The 17,500-nt window shown below is 47.3% G+C and overlaps 6 non-coding genes across 6 annotated transcripts; 3 read left to right on the plus strand and 3 right to left on the minus strand.

Annotated features, from left to right (window-relative positions):
- Positions 1–2,741: 2,741 nt before the first annotated feature.
- On the minus strand, positions 2,742–2,823 carry trnas-gcu (transfer RNA serine (anticodon GCU)). The gene has a single exon. It is a non-coding gene; the product is annotated as a tRNA-Ser (tRNA).
- Positions 2,824–4,534: 1,711 nt separating this feature from the next.
- LOC141327056 (U4 spliceosomal RNA) lies at positions 4,535–4,674 on the plus strand. Its single transcript, XR_012354376.1, has one exon. It is a non-coding gene; the product is annotated as a U4 spliceosomal RNA (small nuclear RNA).
- A 938-nt stretch (positions 4,675–5,612) lies between these two features.
- Positions 5,613–5,828, plus strand: LOC141326977 (small nucleolar RNA U3). The gene has a single exon (XR_012354305.1). It is a non-coding gene; the product is annotated as a small nucleolar RNA U3 (small nucleolar RNA).
- A 10,404-nt stretch (positions 5,829–16,232) lies between these two features.
- Positions 16,233–16,347, minus strand: LOC141327448 (U5 spliceosomal RNA). Its single transcript, XR_012354744.1, has one exon. It is a non-coding gene; the product is annotated as a U5 spliceosomal RNA (small nuclear RNA).
- A 572-nt stretch (positions 16,348–16,919) lies between these two features.
- Positions 16,920–16,991, minus strand: trnar-ucu (transfer RNA arginine (anticodon UCU)). Its single transcript has one exon. It is a non-coding gene; the product is annotated as a tRNA-Arg (tRNA).
- Positions 16,992–17,188: 197 nt separating this feature from the next.
- trnas-cga (transfer RNA serine (anticodon CGA)) lies at positions 17,189–17,270 on the plus strand. The gene has a single exon. It is a non-coding gene; the product is annotated as a tRNA-Ser (tRNA).
- The last annotated feature ends 230 nt before the right edge of the window (positions 17,271–17,500 follow it).

Raw genomic sequence — 17,500 nt, forward strand, 5'->3', positions numbered from 1 at the left:
TGTTGACTACCTCCTGGGTCAGACTGGACAGCCCCTGGTAGTGGACCCTGACTCAGAAGAGACAGAGAACATGCTGGAGGATGTGGATGAAGGCGAGGATGAAGAAGACGAGCTTTTTGACTGAAGTTGACAAAAAAAAAAAACATCTAGAAAAAAATATATATATATTTATTTGTTTTGGGTTTTTTGTCCCACTTCACTGAACTCATAATGTTGTTCATTTCATTTTTTTCTTTTTGTTTGTATTTTTCTCACAGGCTTTGCATAGTGCTTGTGTGCTGGACAAAGTGGACAGCCTTGCAGAGTATCTTGTGGAGCTCAGGAATCAGCCATCTCTGGCTCTCACCAACCATCAGGTCAGTTTCTCTACTTGATCTGTCATATGTTAACACTACCACTTGTTTTGTTTTCTCATTTGCCTTGTATTATATGCTCTCTCTGCTTAGGTGAGGAATATAGTTGGCAGAACCTGCTGGATTACGATAAGAAGAGAGTGATGTTTGCTGTCAGACACCAGAGCAGGCTGGACACAGGTTCACTCCAGGGGTGGAGAGCGTGAAGAGGCATACATTCACCACCACTGCCCCACTTGCCCAGTGGTCAGATTGTTGTCGCCTGATAGAGACCATTTCAAGCTCTGTGCAATCCATAAGAGTCCAAAAAAGAAAGGGGATAAAGTTTTATTTATGTGCATTGTTTTCTGCTTTCTGTTCTTTTGAACTTGCAATGAATGCACTAGTGCCATGGACATTAAGACAGTTTTATTTAATAGTATAGTTTGGTTTTCTGTTCTTTAGTACTTGCAAAACATGCACAGGACAGGAGTCATTAATATTTTAAAGTTTTATTCATTTGTATTGTTTTGTGCTTTCTGTTCTTTTCACTTGCAGTTAATGCACAAGAGCCATGGACATTGGACGGTTTTGTTTATATGTATAGTTATGTTTTCTGTTCTTTTGCACTTGCAAATTATTATTAAGAGGTAATATTCTGTTTTCTGCACATGCAACATAACGACAAGAATAAAAATGTAAAAAAAAGAATAATGAATAATTGGCTTTGACTGTTGAAAAATAAAAGTTTGGTCATGATCAAATAACTCTTTTTGTTTGTCATTGTTACAGTATCATTAAACAGTTATACGCCCTTTTAAAAATGTTGATAAATTTGGGGATGATTTAATACATAAATGTACAATTTTTTGTACTATAAGTTTTAGAACATAACTACAGCCGAAAATATATTTAAAGTGCAAAAACTTTGAATAAAATATCAATAATCAGTAATATAAATCTAATAAAATATTAATTTGTCATTTCAAAAATGATTTCATTCATTTGGACATTATTTATGTGATAATTACTGATAAATAAAACATTCAGTAAACACTTCAATGTATGGCAACACTGTAATATGAACTGGGAAGCTTGTGATCATCCTTACCCCCATATAAATGTACAGGAAAATAGAGAAAACATTTTTTTTTTTCAGATAATTTATTGTAAATATACACTCCAAAAACATTGCTATAAAGGACAAAGAGATAAAATTCCCTTTCACTTCTTTTCTCCTCATTTTTTCCTTTTCTCTCTCTCTTTTCTTTCTTTTTCTCTTTTCCCCCTCTTCTCCCCCCTCCTTCCTTTTCTTCCCCCCCCTTAACAGACTATTGTTCCCCAGCTTTGGCGCAATCGGTTAGCGCGTTCGGCTGTTAACCGAAAGGTTGGTGGTTCAAGCCCACCCAGGGACGTGTGAAATGCCAGAGTTTTGCACGCGCGTCAGGTGTCCACTAACGCCTATGCCATGCTTAGGGTTGCGAGGCACAGCTTTCTCAGGGCGTTTATCTTGTGCACCTTCAATAAGCTGGCTTGTTTTAAAAGAATTCAGCGGCGGGCATTTGGTGAACATTTTCACCAGCTTGAGTAGTTTGCTGTGGCATGTGGATGCCTTCTTTACTGATGATCTGTCTCTGGGGCTCATCTAGTTGACATAGTATCCGCTGACATTCGGCTGAAGGTGCTGATCCACCATCTGCTCTTGGTACGGACTGGAACCGGGGGACTGTAGTGACCATCAGATCGGAATACAGAATGGATCTGGTGGCTACGGTGACCTCAGAATAAGAAGAAACAGACTAATATTAATGTAGATGCAAAAGTTCCATGTTGCCACAAAGTCAATACCCAATACCCCACCGGGATGACTTGAAATACAGTCAGCATCGGCAATTTTTGCCAGTCTTTCTGGAGGCTTGTTGAGAAAGATAGTCTTGCTTCGTTTTGTTTCCTTTTATTGGCGTGGCTGGTTGTTGGTCCTCGTCAAAGAGGTGTCCACCGATCATAGCGTGCCGGAGCCAGAAGACTTGTTGTTTTGTCAATATGTTCTCAAGACTTTGCGGCAGGTATCAATAAACTACAGCACAATCACAGCTCGCCGCTACCCATCGTAAACAGGTTGGGCCTGTCTGTTCCGGTGGGCTCTCAGTGGTGCTAAAGCATCAAATGAAGAGGATGGGATTCAAACCCACACAAACCAAGGCGTGCCGAGCACAACGGACTAGCCTTGCATCGCCTTAACCACTCGACCATCTCGTCACTTTCCATGGTCCTTTTATTTAACACTCCCGATTTAGACCATCAGCTCATTAGTAGAGCACTCAGTGAACTGAACTGAGTGTGTCAGATAAGGAGGACACTCAAAAAGTGCAGAGTGGGGTCCCCAGGACTACTGTTAAAGGAGCCGAACGACGAGGATGGGATTCGAACCCACGCGTGCAGAGCACAATGGATTAGCAGTCCATCGCCTTAACCACTCGGCCACCTCGTCATTTTACATGGCATATTTTATTTAGCACTCCTGATTCATTTACATTTACATTTACATTTATTCATTTAGCCGACGCTTTTATCCAAAGCGACTTACAATTGGGAATACAACAAGTGATTCATCCTAAGGAGGCAGATCAACATAGGAAGTGTTCAAAAATACCATATATCAGGCGTTGTTAGAAGAGTGCAGGCTAGAAGGAGAAGATCAAGAAAGAGAGGAAAAACAGGCTAGAAGGGAGGATTTTTTTTTTTTTTTTTTTTTTTTTATTGAGTCAGATAGTGTCGAAAAAGATGGGTTTTCAGCAGTCGTTTGAAAGCTGTTAAGGAGTCTGCATTCCGGATAGGGGTGGGAAGATCATTCCACCAGGCAGGAACGTTGAACGAGAATGTTCTGGACAGTGATTTAATACCTCTCTGTGGTGGTACAATGAGGCGTCTTTCACTAGAGGATCTCAGTCTTCTGGAAGGAGTGTAGATGTGTAGTAGTGAATGGAGGTAGGCAGGTGATGATCCGGTGGCTGTCCTATATGCCAGCATCAGTGTCTTGAATTTGATGCGTGCTGTAACCGGTAGCCAGTGCAGGGATATGAAGAGAGGTGTGACATGGGCCTTTTTGGGCTCGTTGAAGACCAGTCGTGCTGCTGCATTCTGAATCATTTGTAGAGGCTTGATTGTACATGCTGGAAGACCAGCTAAAAGAGCATTGCAGTAGTCCAGCCTGGAAATGACCAGGGCCTGGACGAGGAGTTGTGTAGCATGCTCTGTTAGGAAGGGCCTGATCTTTCTGATGTTGTACAATGCAAACCTGCAAGATCGAGCGGTCTTAGCAATGTGATCTTTGAAAGTCAGTTGGTTGTCAAAAATAACACCCAGATTTCTGGCTGAAGTTGATGGGGTAATTGTTGATGAACCTAACTGGATGGAGAAGTCATGCTGTAGAGATGGAGTGGCAGGAAAGATAAGGAGTTCCGTCTTTGCTAGATTGAGCTGTAGATGGTGTTCCTTCATCCATGCAGAGATATCCGCCAGGCAACCTGAGATCCGTGCAGCTACCGATGGATCGTCTGGTTTGAAAGAAAGATAGAGCTGTGTGTCATCAGCATAGCAATGGTAGGAGAAGCCATGTGCCTGTATGATGGGGCCCAGAGATGTAGTGTATATGGAGAAGAGGAGAGGTCCAAGAACTGAACCCTGAGGAACCCCAGTGACCAGTTGATGAGTTTTGGATACCTCGCCTCCCCAGGCGAGGTATCCAGATCATCAGTTCATTAGTAGAGAACTCTAAGAACTGAACTGAGTGTGTTAGATAAGGAGGACACACAAAAAGTTTAGCATGGGGTCCCCAGGACCTGGATTAAGGTCCAATGCTGAAGGAACCGAACGACAAGAATGGGATTCCAACCATTGCACAGAGCACAATGGATTAGCAGTCCATCGCTTTAACCACTCGGCCACCCCGTCCCCTTGCTGACTGAGACAGGCCATGCTCCAGACCTTTTCACCTGCTGCTGCCGTGCTTTCAGCAGGCTGTTTTGAGCACAGAGGGAATAGTGAATGAGCCGTCTTTTACACACCTCTAATCTGTTCCGTGGAAACACGGTGCAGCAACCCGTGCCAGGAGACTGTTTGTGCGTCATGTTTAAAGCTTGCTGCCACCTTGTCGGTTCACATCCACGTAGGTGCACGAAAAGGTCACGACCGTCTCTGGCATTCTTCTATCTGGCAATATTGTAGCCTATGAGGTTTATCCGAGGGGCGATCATTGCTGGTTGAAAACTTTACCCAATACCCCGCCAGGATGACTTGAAATACAGTTAGCTTTGGCAATTTTTGCTAGCCTCTCTGGAGGCTTAGAGTTTTGTTGAGAAATATAGCCTTGTTTCGTTTAGGTTTTTTTTTCCTCGCCAAAAAGCTGTCTACTGGTGATAGAGCGCCAGAGCCAGAAGGCTTGTTGTTTTGTCAATATGTTCCCAAGACAGGTATCGTTAAACTGCAGCGCAATTACAGATCACCGTTACCCATCGTAAACAGGTTGGTCCTGTCTGGTCCGGTGGGCTCTCAGTGGCGCTAAAGCTTCCAGTGCGTGTCGAGCACAATGTATTAGCCTTCCACCGCCTTAACCACTGGACCACCTCATCTTGCGGGGTTTCTTTATTTAACACTCCTGATTCATGTGCATGTGGATGCATTCTTCGTCTTTTCTTTCAGCCGCCGAGGGCCTGTTTTCCACTGAGGCCCTGCGCCAAACTCCCTATGAGACACAATCGAACGTTAGTAGTAACCTCCGATTACGGCCGAATGTGGATTCTGTAGCTTTAGCTTATTAGCCAAACGCTACACCAGTTTGCCATTTCCCTTGAAATCATCCTTGATTTCCATAAGAAAGGTGCCCCAAATTGGTGGAAAATCACAACTCAACCATACGCTGTCCAAAGCATTGAACCGCCTTCACGCGGCAAAACAGAACATGTTGTTGGCCCGCACTGCTGGGTCAAACTGCGCTTCCCAAAAACAGATTGGGTCAAAACTGACAGAAGAAATCTCTAAGCCTGCTTTAAGCCCTACCCACGGGACGGGTTGACAGTCTCGCACAACGCGAGAGCCTCAGTTTCGCCTGTGTAATTTGGGGGCCGATGAAAACTGCATCCGACTAAAATTACAAAAAAATTTTTAGGACTCTCATGATGTTTCAGATGTAACTTTTCTCATCTCTGTTGTTAGGTTGTCACCATCTCTGAGACTCAAAGTGTCAGAAGTCGCCTAAGCTGGTTTTGCAAAATGGAGGTCAAGATTATACTTTCAGGGATCATTTCTATAGTTTTTAACTAGGAAATGTGTTTCAAAAGTGTAGTGTCTCCCAAACTACGATGATGAGTTTTGATACTCTTTTTTGAGCGTGAATCGGGTGTGGAGTAATTGTTTATTTCATGTGTTCCACACCATTGATGAACTTTCTGTGTGGCGTTTATGCAGCATAGAAGAAGAGAGTATGATCAGAGTGGTCTTTGAAAATTGTATATATCAGATTAAAAATCTTGCAAATAGTTGTGATCAATTGAACATCGGATATGATTCTGTTTGTAATTAATTGTTTAGCTCATAATTGGTGTATATCTGATGAAATTACTTTTTTTTTTTACATTTTTGTGGGTGGGTGTCACCATCCTTGAGATTCAGAATGTCAGGATAAGATGTCAGCTGGTTCTATCAACTTAAAGTTGCCATAAAAATGCATTGAGAGAATTTTTTAATTTGTTCTTTGATATCTACATAGAAGGTATTTGGCATAGGAAAGGGCAAACAATCTCCAGAAACGGTTTTACAGGACCATTTACAACCCTAGGATTTGTCCCTAGAATGAAATGCTCTGTTATTGCCTTTTTTGGAAGCTTCATGAATATTAATGAGCTCTGCTCCAATTGGCTGTTTCACAGAGCTGCTCATCTCTATAGCTGGCACATTGATAAAAATATATATTTAATTAGGAGCTCTAGCCGCTTTTAATATGTGGTTTGTTGAATCTGCCGTTTTGAATCGCAGATATTTTAGTCTCATTACTGTGATCCATGTGCTCTGTGTAAAGTTATAATGCAGAGGGAGCTCTTCTTACCACACAAGTTCAGCTGCTTCTCGGTGATACTCTGGATCTGTAAATCATTCGCCTTCATCAGCGCAGTTATTTCTCCATCATTCACCATCATCAGCACAGTCATCTCTCTGTTTATGTGGTAAGTGATATCTTTTGTACTGCAATGTAACAGGCTAGTGCTAGCATTAAGCTAACCGTGTCCCTTCAGTGGCTTGCTTTGTTTTACTGATGTACTGACGTTACCGATGATTGGGCAATGCAAATGTTGGAGGCGTAACTATTAACGATCCCGGGACTGTTGCGTAACAGTTGGTGTTATGTTGGAATTGACATATAAATCTAGTGTTCTCAAAAGACCACCGAAAAATAGAAGATTTATCCTTATCCTTATATAGATTTATCCTTGATTTCCATAAGAAAGGTGCCCCAAATTGGTGGAAAATCACATCTCAACCATACGCTGTCCAAAGCATTGAACCGCCTTCACGCGGCAAGACAGAACATGTTGTTGGCCTGCACTGCTTGGTCAAACTGCGCTTCCCAAAAACACATTGGGTCAAAACTGACAGAAGAAAACTCTAAGCCTGCTCTAAGCCCTACCCACGGGACGGCTCGACAGTCTCGCACAACGCGAGAGCCTCCGTTTCGCCTGTGTCATTTGGGAGCCGATGAAAACTGCCTCCGACCCGGTGAAGGAAGCCACAACCAGCCCGGCTAGCTCAGTCTGTAGAGCATGAGACTCTTAATCTCAGGGTCATGGGTTCGAGCCCCACGTTGGGCGCCTCTGTTTGCTCTCTTTCTTCCCAACAGGGTGGCGGGCTCCAGCGTGCCAATTCGCCGCACAGGCTAAGTGGATTTTGCGAGCTCCGGAAACATCTTTCAAAACAGCCTGTTAGTACGTGCGATTCTAATCCCTAACCCTAACCCTTGCTTTTACAACCGTGATCCGGCGGCAGCAGACACACAACAGCTGTCTCTGTGGCGCTACCTAGAGCAGGATCGTCTGTTTCCGTGGCCATCTCCTCGTCCAATATGTAAACGAAATATATGATAACTTTTCAAAGTAATACATGTTTTCTACTTTCTTCCTCTCTGTTTACAATGTTCTCAATTGGTAACTCGTTACGTTTTCGTCCGTCTTTCATCCGTGTTTGGCGTTCACAAACTTTTGACTCATGAATTGCCCATAATGAAACACCGTTTAAATGTAATTAAACTCTATTTACACGTTCTGAAGTTTGATTTAAATCAGAAGAAAACGTGTTTCAGCTGTAAGCGCAGTCATTCCTTATGACAATTTACCGTGTTTTTACTATAGTGAAAGCGTAGTAACCATTTTGTGTTTTTTGGCTGATCGATTACAACTGTATGAACACAGTCTTACTATAAATGAAAATCTGAATGAACAGCAACAACAAAAAACGTTGTGCTTGTGTTTATCGTCATTTACCATGGTTTTACTATAGGTCTTCCCTTCCGCAAGGCCAGCAGCCATTAGGTCCACCACCGCCTCAGGGATGGTCTTCCCTTCCGCCAGGCCAACAGTCATCGGCTCCACCACCGCAATGTCAGGATTGGTCTTCCCTTCCGCAAGGCCAGCAGCCATTAGGTCCACCACCGCAATCTCAGGATTGGTCTTCCCTTCCGCAAGGCCAGCAGCCATTAGGTCCACCACCGCCTCAGGGATGGTCTTCCCTTCCGCCAGGCCAACAGTCATCGGCTCCACCACCGCAATCTCAGGATTGGTCTTCCCTTCCACAAGGCCAGCAGCCATTAGGTCCACCACCGCAATCTCAGGATTGGTCTTCCCTTCCGCAAGGCCAGCAGCCATTAGGTCCACCACCGCCTCAGGGATGGTCTTCCCTTCCGCCAGGCCAACAGTCATCGGCTCCACCACCGCAATCTCAGGATTGGTCTTCCCTTCCGCAAGGCCAGCAGCCATCAGCTGCACCACCTCCTCAGAACCGACAGCGTGCTTGGCTTTGTCTTATAAAAATTATAAGTTTGTATTTATTATTATCATTATTATTTTTATTATTATTATTAATAGGATTATACTTCTTTTAAATTAGTATTTATATCTTATAACGATTATAAAAGTTTATATTATTATTATTATTATTATTAGTAGTAGTAGTAGTAGTAGTAGTAGTAGTAGTATAGTTCTTTACATTTGTATTGATGTCTTATAAAAATGATAAAGGTTATATAATTATAAAATTGTTTATATGTCTTTATAAAAGGTATATTATTATTCAGAGTATTATCATTGTTTACATTTTTTACATATAACTTTTCCATTGTATAAAGGTCAGATTTAAAGAGTGTTTTTTATTATGCAAGTTGTATTGTTACTAGGGCCGGGACTTTAACGCGTTAATTTAGATTAATTAATTACACAAAAATAACGCGTAAATTTTTTTTAACGCATTTTAATCGCACTTAATTTTGCACCGCGGAACGTTTCTCATTGGATGAGTTTCAGCAGCGGACCAATTATACTGGAGCACCAACTAACAGAATGCGTATTGTCACGGGGGAGAAAACACACAACAAGGCTGGCTGGTGAACAAAAGCCCCGGAGGGTGGATTTATTAAAAATGAAGTACGTGAAGAAGTGAAGGGGGAATTAAAGGTCGTGGTGCTGTCGTGGCTGGTGCTCCTGTGAAGTCCTCGTGCTCGTGAAGGTGGGTGGCCAGGCGTGCTCAATTGGGCTGTCGGTCACTCGCTGCCTTCGGGGAGAAGAGAGACAAAGGGTTAGAGCCAGTACGTTCAGCATTGAGACAGTTGTCTGTCGAAGTGAGGTTGGTGGTGGCTTTTAAAGCCACTTGATGATTGCCGGCAGCTGGGACCGATCAGCCCATGATGAGGACGTGCAGGTGTGCTGCGTTGGTTGCCAGGGCGACGCTGATGAGCCCAGAGAGACTCGTCACATCCCCCCCCCCTAAGCGTCGTTCTGGCCCTGGGAACGAGAGTAGACAGTAGGGGTGAGATAAGGGGTGGGTGGGGAATGACCCCTGACAGACCTGCAAAAGCTGTCCACATCCGTGAGAGTCCATCAGCGTTGGCGTTGGCGGCCCCGGCCCGATGTCGCACTTCAAAGTGGAAGTCCTGGAGCGCGAGGAACCAGCGGGTCACCCTGGCGTTGGTGTCCTTGGCCCGGGCCATCCATTGTAGGGGGGCATGGTCGGTCACCAGGGTGAACTTACGGCCGAGGAGGTAGTAACGCAGCTCCAGGACTGCCCACTTGATGGCCAGGGCCTCCTTCTCGACGGCGGCGTAGTTCTTCTCTGCCTTGGACAGCTTCCTGCTGATGTAGATGATGGGATGCTCCTCACCTTCCTGGATCTGTGACAGGACGGCTCCCAGTCCGGTGTCGGAGGCATCCGTCTGCAGCAGGAAGGGGCAGCCGAAGTCGGGAGCACGGAGCACCGGCGATGAGGAGAGGGCCGTCTTGAGCCGGGCGAAGGCCTCCTCCGTGGCTGTTGTCCAACAGATCTTCTCTGGCTGCCCCTTCCTGGTCAGGTCTGTCAGGGGGGCGGCTAAAGAGGAGAAGTTGGGGATAAAACAGCGATAATACCCCGCCAACCCCAAAAAGGCTCGTACCTGGGACTTCGTTTGGGGCTTCGGAGCGGAACGGATCGCCTCCACCTTCTTGTCTTGGGGCCGGATGAGCCCACGGCCGACCTGGAAGCCCAGGTACTTCGCCTCTGAAAGCGCTAGGTGGCATTTGCGGGGGTTGGCGGTTAGTCCAGCCCGCCGGAGCTCCGAGAGCACCCTCCGCAGACGTTCCAGATGTTCGTCCCATGCCTCGGAATGGATGACGACGTCATCTAGATAGGCCGCCGCGTAGGCTTGGTGGGGCCTCAGAATGATGTCCATCATGCGCTGAAATGTGGCAGGCGCTCCATGTAGGCCAAAGGGGAGGGTCCGGTACTGCCAGTGGCCACTAGGGGTGGAAAAAGCAGTTTTTGGTTTAGCAGTGGGTGTGAGTGGTACTTGCCAGTATCCCTTGGTTAGATCCAGGGTGGAAATGTACCGGGCCCTCCCCAGGCGGTCCAATAGCTCGTCGACCCGAGGCATGGGATAGCCGTCGAATTCGGAGACTTCGTTGAGGCGGCGGAAGTCATTGCAGAAGCGGAGGGTGCCATCCGGCTTGGGTACCATCACAATGGGGCTGGACCATGGGCTGCGCGATGGTTCGATTATCCCCAACTTCAGCATTTCCTGGATCTCATCCTCTATAGCCTGCCGACGAGCCTCTGGGATTCGGTAGGGCCGTTGCCTGACGATCACTCCGGGGGGCGTCCTGATGTCATGGCAGGTGACGTTGGTCTGCCCGGGCCTGGAGGAGAACACATCCTGGAACTGACTGACCAGGTGCTGCAGCTCGGACTTCTGGGCAGCCGACAGATTGGGATCCATGTCTACAACCACGGGATCGGTGAGACTGAGGGCGGCGAGCTGGTCCCGGGTCCCTTGCCATTTCTTCAGTAAGTTAATGTGATATAACTGCTCTGCTTGTCTCCGTCCAGGTTGGCGTATTCGGTAGGTAACGGGTCCAACCTTCTCAACGACTGTGTACGGGCCTTGCCAGTTGGCCAGGAACTTGCAAGCAGAGGTGGGGACCAAGACCATCACCCTGTCTCCCGGCTGGAACTCCCGTGGTTGGGCTGCCCGATCGTAGTGGCGTTGTTGGGCCTGCTGTGCCTTGCTGAGGTGTTCCCGGACTAATGGCATGACACGGTCAATCCGTTCCCTCATCTGTTTGACGTGTTCGATGATCGTGCGGTGGGGGGCAGGCTGCTGCTCCCAAGCTTCCCGAGCGACATCCAGCAGCCCCCGTGGCTGGCGGCCGAACAGGAGCTCAAAGGGGGTGAAACCAGTTGAGGCTTGGGGGACCTCACGGATGCCGAAAAGGACGTAGGGGATCATGAGGTCCCAATCCCGCTTGTCTTCGGCTGCCACCCTTCGGAGCATTTGCTTCAGAGTTTGATTAAAGCGCTCAACGAGTCCGTCGGTCTGCGGGTGGTAGACGGTTGTCCTCAACTGTTTCACCCGCAGCAGCCTGCAGAGGTCAGCCATTAGCCGGGACATGAACGGTGTTCCCTGGTCAGTCAGGATCTCGGTCGGTATGCCCACCCGGCTGGCCAACAGAAACAGTTCCTGGGCGATGGCTTTCGCTGTGGCTTTCCTCAGGGGGACTGCTTCCGGATACCGGGTGGCGTAATCCACGATGACGAGGATGTGTTCGTGTCCTCGGGCAGACTTAGGCAACGGCCCTACGAGATCCAATCCGATCCGCTCGAAGGGCACCTCGATGATGGGTAAAGGAATCAGCGGGCTGGGGGGAGGAGTCCTGGGTGCCGTGCGCTGGCAGGTCGGGCAGGCTCTACAGAACCCCTTCACATCGGCCTCCAGGCCCGGCCAATGGAAGCGGTCCCGGATCCGCTGGATGGTATTCGCTGCCCCCAGGTGACCTGCCATCGGATGGGAGTGGGCCAACTCCAGGATAGTCTCCGTCTTCGTTCGGGGAACGACCAAAAGCTCCTTCTCCTCCCCCCGTCGCTGGGCCACGCAGTATAGCAGACCGCTTCGGACGATGAAATGCGGGAGAGGATGGGGCCGTGGGAGGACGTCGTTGCCGTCGATGGCTCTGACCTGGTTCCAACAGTGCTTTAAACGATCGTCCTCCCGCTGGTCCTTGGCGAAAGAGCCCCCCTGGCTGGCCTGCTGGAAGACATCATAAAAGAGATTAGCGCTTTGAGAGGGGGACTCACCATCTCTCCCGCTGTCCGAAGCTAGCAGCGCTGGCCGGCGGCGGGGTCCTCTTGGCCGGCTGCGGCGGCGACGGTTCCCTTCCGGGCTGGCGGGCTGAGCGGCGGCGGCAAGCAGGCGGTCAAACCCCGGCCAATCTCTTCCAAGCAGTAGGGGGACTGGTAAATTCTTCACTAATCCAGCCTCCACAGACCAGGTGCCGTGGGCGGCGGTGATATTCACGCGGCGAGCTGGAACTTGTTGGGTGTCCCCGTGCACACACGTGATCGGTAGGTAACTTTTTTGGCCAGGGCGAGGAGGACATAGCTGGGCCTGGACGAGGGTGACCGCGCTGCCTGAGTCCAGAAGCGCTCGGACGGGCTTGCCGTTCAGCTTTACCTCCGCCTCTGGAGCCGCAGGTGGAACGCGCTGATGGACGATGCAGCCCGCTAGCCATGCCCGTGGAGGTGTCGTGGTTCCAGCGGTGGGCATGGGCTCGTCCATCGGAGAGGGAACCGTCGGTCTGCCAACTGCGTGTGAGGTACCCTCCGGCGTGCGTCGCTCCTGGACCACCCTCCGGGGGAACGGCGGCGCTCTCTCCCCGGCCTCCCGATGGTGGACAGCATCCGCCAGCTCGATCGCCTCCACAAGGGCGAGGACGGTGGCGGGGTTCCTCATCCCCACCGCCTGACGATGGGACCGAGGCAGGGCGCGGAGGAGGCGATCGATGACCACTCGTTCCACTACCTGAGCTGCGTCGGGGTCCCCATCTAGCAGCCAATGCTGCGCTAGGCGGACGAGTTCAGCGGCTTGGGCTCGGGCTGGCACCCGGGCTTGAAATTCCCACTCGTGGAACTGTTGCGCCGCACAGATGGGGGACAAGCCAAGCCTGGCGAGGATTTCGCGCTTCACTTCCGTGTAGTTCCCCGCGATCACAGGGGGAAGAGAGAAATACGCCCGCTGAGCGTCACCAGTGAGAAGGGGTGCCAGCGCCGAAGCCCAATCTTCAAGCGGCCATCCTTCTCGGTTGGCTGTGGTTTCAAACATTTGTAAGAATGCTTCAACATCGTCGTGAGCCGTCATCTTGGGTAACAGCCGAGCGGCCCGCATCCGGGGGTCAGGTAGTGGAACTGGCTGGGCAGCTTGGGCACGAAGGGCAGCGAGTTCTTCTTCAGCTCTGCCCTGCCGAGTGGCCAGATGTTCCACAATTTGCTGCTGGCGGATGCTTACTTCTGTGAGGCGTTGCAGCAGCTCGTCCATTTTCCACGGGGAGAGAGGGCGCCGATTGATGCTGAGGGGGTGATAAACAAAAAGAAAAAAACAAATTAATGCGGTGCAGTGCCAACACTTGTGTGTGATTTCTCCTGCAATGCCCGCATTCTCCACCAGATGTCACGGGGGAGAAAACACACAACAAGGCTGGCTGGTGAACAAAAGCCCCGGAGGGTGGATTTATTAAAAATGAAGTACGTGAAGAAGTGAAGGGGGAATTAAAGGTCGTGGTGCTGTCGTGGCTGGTGCTCCTGTGAAGTCCTCGTGCTCGTGAAGGTGGGTGGCCAGGCGTGCTCAATTGGGCTGTCGGTCACTCGCTGCCTTCGGGGAGAAGAGAGACAAAGGGTTAGAGCCAGTACGTTCAGCATTGAGACAGTTGTCTGTCGAAGTGAGGTTGGTGGTGGCTTTTAAAGCCACTTGATGATTGCCGGCAGCTGGGACCGATCAGCCCATGATGAGGACGTGCAGGTGTGCTGCGTTGGTTGCCAGGGCGACGCTGATGAGCCCAGAGAGACTCGTCACATCATATCACCGCAGGACATCGAGCCTCAAGTATCACCTCAATGCTTTTACAGAAGGTCTACCTACCTATAGGGTATCTGAATTTCTGAAATGAAGGCTAGTATATTTCTGAATATCCCAGTGTTTCCCGTACCATCATCTCAGGGGGGCGCGTTTACAATGTCTCCTCCAAGAAAACACGGACTGGATCGCGGACTCCATTCATAAAAAACGAATTTACTATAGCGCGGAATGCCACGTAAATTCGTCGATTTTTTGATTGATAAATCAAAAGTTGGTCTGTCACTTAATTCAAATCGCGATATGGACTAGTGTCTGAAAACTGAAATGCAAAAAGACCGTTTTAATATGAATCCTGCACTGTTTGCCTCTGTATGTTAGAATGGCAGAGACGCGTTTTTTTATACTGCACGCGTGATGCTCCCGTTAATTTTTGGCATTTGTATCTCACATGAACAGATAGACTCAATCTCCAAAGCTACAGTCAGTGTCACTTTTAACGTTTCATTTGAGAAAACTAGCATCATATCATACTTTACACACAGAAACTTCACGGCAACCTGTCAAAATATAAATATAAAAAATAAATATAACAACAAGATTAACCACTTAATTGTAGAAAAAAATACTATGATTATTATTATGTATTGATTTTAACAGAAAACCTGTTTGTTTGCCAAAAATTAAAAAGGTTTATTTTTCATTTGATTAAAAATAAATAAATGTTTATGCTTTCATTTGATTATGAGAAAAATTAAAACACAAGAATTTATAAAAAAAAAAAAATAGCAAAAGATTGTAAAGCCCTATTGTTCAAAATGTTAAAATAGAGAGTTTTGGATTTATTTTTTAACTGAAATAAATGTTTTCGGTATGGGAAACGCTGTATCCTATTGCTACAGTTAATGGCAATATTGCACTGGTCTGTTGGACTTGGTTGAACAAAAATAAACAATATTTTGTTGCTTCAGTTTATGTGTTCAGTCATTATTCAATGGTAACTAAAAATCCATATGAAAAAACTTACTTCTCACTGTTCTCAGGTCAAATATTTATATGCGATTAAAATGCGATTAATTTCGATTAATTAATTACAAAGCCTCTGATTAATTAGATTAATTTTTTTAATCGAGTCCCGGCCCTAATTGTTACAGTTCTTTACATTTGTATTCATGTCTTATAAAAAATAATAGATTTTAGCTTTTGGAATAAACTATTTTTATTTAGTTTTTTTTATTTTATTTATAATTTTCATTTGTATATATTTTGTTCTTAATATTAAACTCTTTGTGGTAGTAAGATGATTATAAATGACGATTTCAGTTTGTTTATATATTCTTTTTTAATATTATATTTCTCCAATTCTGGGTATAAGATTTTTGAAAAGGAGCATATAATGCATATATAGAGTATAATTTGTCATATGTCAATATTTGAGCTTTTGAAATAAACCATATTTTTTTGGAAATATGTTTTTTATGTTTTATTATTTCAATTTTACAAAATTGAATAGTTGTTTTGTAATTAGGTAAAATATGTAGAAATATGGACTTTTCTGTAATTTGTTAAAGTAAGTTAAACGGTAAAAAAGTGGGTAAATCCAATAAATTTTCCCTTTTTTTTCACTTCCCCTTTTTTTTTGTTCCTTTTCCCCCTGTTTTTTTTTTTCACATTTTTTCTTTTCCCCCACCCATAGCGGTCCCTTTTGCCCTGTTTTAGGCTGGAGCGGTTAAGGCGATGGACTAGAAATCCATTGGGGTCGCCCCACGCAGGTTCGAATCCTGCCGACTACGCTCTTCACCGGTGCTGAGGAGAAGAGGCCGGGCCCTTTTCTTCCGTGTCCCTAGCACGGATTTGTGTGCCCTCTCTCCACAGTAATAAAAAGCGATGCTAGCCCTTTTTTTCAATTCAGACGGCCGGCACCACTAGGTGTAAGCCACCTCCATTTTTCGTACGGGTGCGGTGCCAGTTAAACTATACCAACAACGCAGGCAGCAGAGGCTGGCTTTCGGGGTCAACAAAGAAGGCTCGAAGCGCACGAGTCACTGATAGGGCCAAAACAGCTGAAGCCATCTTTGTTTGAGCCCGTCCAGAGTTTTTCTCGCGTCATGGACGAGAGAGCGCTGTCTTTCCATGCTGGCTAAAGAAATTTGAAGCTGCGAAGCTGGAAGCGCAAAGGCTGCAAACACAGACCATGACGAGGCGCGCTTCGTTCCACTGCACGCTGGCGGGTGGCCAGATTGACTCTGCTCTTGACACTCTAGTGTAGCTCTGCTGTGAGCAGAGCCCCCAAAAATACAGGTCACTCGCAAAGGTTCCCCTCCACGGAAAGCTTTAGTAAAAAGCGAAAGATTTATGCGCTGATGACGAGAAACTCGAGATGTGTCTCTATGCCCTTGGACCTTTGCGCTCACTGTGGTAAACCACTACGCTCACCAAGGGTAATCTAGGGTGCCGACACCTCACAACATGATTTTCGTCACCCCCCTCACTCCAAATGGGAGAAGTAAAAGTTATGAAAGTCCCTTCCCTCACCCAGTATTCACAAACCAGATCAAGGTAATGTCATCTCTTTTTTCATGCCCCCGTATTAGAGGCCAAAAAAAATATTAAATAAAATAAAGCGGTCCAAATAATGTCCCACTGTAATGTGTAGCATTCAAGATATTGAGAGACTTTAGCTCGTGGCTGGTCAATCTGGTATTTCATGGAGTAGGGGCTCGTTTTGGCAAGTTGGGTGCAGTCGCGTGTGCTGTGAGCGAAGAACAGCAAGCGCAACTCTTTGTTAGTATGGTGGACAGTATCTCCCCCTGTCACGTGGAAGACCGGGGTTAGATTCCCCAACGAGGAGACCTAGCTCTCTGCTGCTGTCGAACGACTCATCCAAAAGCTTTTGGTGCAGACAGAGGTCACAGAAGGAGTTCTGCTTCGAGGTCAACCGCAGCCGAAAACAACGCGTTGGCCGGGAATCGAACCCAGGTCAACTGCTTAGAAGGCAGCTATGCTCCCCACAATACCACCAACGCAGGCGCTCAGTGCAAGATTTAAGTGGTCAGAAAAGAATGCTCGAATCCGGGTCATGGCAGCCCTTTGTCGTTGAGCGACGGGGACGTCCAGCTTCTTTTTGCCAACTCACCCTTCAGTTGGATTTTGCGCCTGAAGCTCGGCGGCATCCTGTGCTGCCCGCCTCGAGACAAGGGAGCAGGCGGTCCATATGCGCGGCGTAGTCGTGGCCGAGAGGTTAAGGCGATGGACTCGAAATCCATTGGGGTCTCCCCGCGCAGGTTCGAACCCTGCCGACTACGGTCGGGCATTCCCCCTTTTACCTTTAGCTTTTTGCGACGGTGGTTGGGCCTTCCAAGGCCTTTGGCCTTCGCTCTCTCTGACGTAATTGCGTGCGGCCTTTGTCCCGTAGCTCCTGTGGCAAGTGAGCTTCTGCCGGGCGGCTTGTGGAGAAAGTGTTCTTATATAAAAAGTAAGAAGCGCGCAAAAAACAAGAGCCTGGCTAGCTCAGTCGGTAGAGCATTAGACTTTT

The sequence above is a fragment of the Garra rufa genome, chromosome 2 (assembly GCF_049309525.1).
Source record: "Garra rufa chromosome 2, GarRuf1.0, whole genome shotgun sequence".
Classification (NCBI taxonomy): Eukaryota; Metazoa; Chordata; class Actinopteri; order Cypriniformes; family Cyprinidae; genus Garra; species Garra rufa.